Consider the following 2,449-nt stretch of genomic DNA (forward strand, 5'->3'; position numbering starts at 1 on the left):
TATCAAAGCATGTATTGTTGACATGTATATCTCACTTTATTCACTATCTACGTTAGCTGTCTACTTGCCCTTGATTTATAAACATTAATTATTTTGAGATTTCTAAGCAGAGAAAGAGGGAGAGAGAGGGAGAAAGAAGACAATGATTGAAAAGAATCGAGTATCCCGCTCGATGCTTTCTGTAGGAATAACGGAAGATCTTTTGGATTCTTTAATTCTCCTCGGGCAATATCCATTTCGCAGAAAGGATCAGTGTTCGATTAGCTTCATGAAAATGCTTCTCGGTGTCCTCCATTCGCCTCGTTTGTCGTCATAAGATTAGTTCCTTCTTTTCGTGCGGATAATTCGCGAAAAATAATAACGTATCGCGCACAGCTCAGTGTATCGTATATGGGATAATTATGTCTTAATTTGGCGAGCGCAAAGCACAAAGAGTGTTTTCGTGCACAGCACGGCCAACAATCGCGACATCTATTCATTGCAGTTCGTTGAAAGCAGACGCAATAGCTCCGTATATATCCCCGAGAAACAATTCGCGGCGATTGAAAAAGCTTTTCGGGCCTCCGCGCGTCCGATGTAAAAAATTTAAAAAAAAGTTTTCGAATGAGAACGCGTCGAGCAACTCGAGCAGTTAAACCGATTATGACAATCTGCGTTAAAAAATTACGCATACGACCTAGTTGGTCCGCGCGAACAATGGCACATTGTTTTCGCATCCAATTTGAAAATGGGGGCTGCTTAAATCTTCTCGAAATTGACGTATGTATCCGCAATAAGGTCAAAGGAAGCGCAGAATTTTCATAAAATTTTTCCCCAACCGTCAGACTCACAAACCGGGCGAACGAGGGCATAAATTATCTATTCTCAAGTTGAAGTTATTCGCGGCGAAAAAAAAAGAAAAGAAAAAGATCGAGTCTCTCTCGTCTCTGCACTTTTTCCGGAATTTTGCCCGGAACGTTAACCGCGTTATCGGCCGTATCGATCGACGCGAGGCACGCGACGCCGATATATATGCCACGAGATCGATGTAAACAGCGGGCGATTCCCTTAACTTCCTTATCGAGATGACATGTGCTCGTCCGGTGAATCTAGCCGAGCGAATCCGCCGGACGGAAGCAGGACGTCCTCGGCGTTCTTATTGCGCGGCGTCGGGCGCGCTGTCTCCGGCGTGAACTGAAAGCGGAAGTAAAAAGAATAGCCTTAATTCTTTTCCAATCAATCGATTCCTCAGGCTCGATTACCGTCGACTCGGTTGCACCGGCGTGATACAAATCGCGCGCGGTGCGCGCATTTTCTACAGGCTGAATTAACATCCGACGGGGATTTACCGAGCACGGTAATGAGTCTGAGATTTTTACGTCGAGATCGATCGCGATATCGGACTCGAGCGCGGGAAACCTTCGTCGGGGATGGTCTGGCGATCACTTTGCGCAAAGTTACGCGCGTTAACCGCGAAATGCTCCGCATAGAAAATTTCCCGAGATCTAATTGGGATCCAATCCGATTCCCCGAGATAATTATAGGTTCCGGCTTCGCATAGAAAGGAGGATGTTCAAAATAGTTCATATCTAGAAAACTGTTTCTAAAAGACAGTCTTTTCAATCGTTATACTTTCATGATATCAAACAGAAAATTCCATTTTTTTACCATTATTGCATTCACAATTAGATTAAAAATTTCTTTTTTATATTTTCAAGCATTCTTTGAATATTTTACTGAGTAATGAGGACATTTAGGAAATTAACGCATACGAAGAGAATTTTATAATAAAAATTAGGATTGAGATCGATATTCTGCAGTAATTGGTTAATCTTTCATTCATATGTGCTATTTATATTATATATTTTAAGAATTGTGGAATTAAAAAATTTATAGTTTTCCCAATAATTTTTCGGATTTTTATTTCACATTAGAATTAAGCACATGTTGACTTTTCAAATAATTTTATTATTTAGTAAAATATTCAATGTTTTCAAAATTGTTTACTTTTCTTATTTCTTATTCTAATAAATGCAATAATTGATATAAAAATGAGATTCCCTGTTTGACACCCTGTTTGATAAAAGAGTGCTAACGTTACCGATTGAAAAAAGTGCGATTTATATTAACATTCTCCATTCGAGATCAATTGATGTTATCCATTAATATTTATATACATTTACATCTTTACCTTAGGGGAGACTGGAGCTATATATATATATATAGCTATACGCGATCTAATTAATATGGATCCTAAGACTAATATCTTCTAAGATACAAGCTATTTTGTTATTTGAGCTCTTTGTCATTTTCTTATTAGTCGTGTCATCTTTAGAATGTAATGAACAAAGGAGTAGGGGAGAGTGGGGTACAATGGGGATATCTTTTTTCTAGGTGTCTTAAAAAATAAAATATATATATATATATATATATATATATATATATATATATATATATATATATATATATA

The sequence above is a fragment of the Odontomachus brunneus genome, unplaced genomic scaffold (genome assembly GCF_010583005.1).
Source record: "Odontomachus brunneus isolate Ranch 3 - 2012 unplaced genomic scaffold, Obru_v1 Obru_scaffold_077, whole genome shotgun sequence".
Classification (NCBI taxonomy): domain Eukaryota; kingdom Metazoa; phylum Arthropoda; class Insecta; order Hymenoptera; family Formicidae; genus Odontomachus; species Odontomachus brunneus.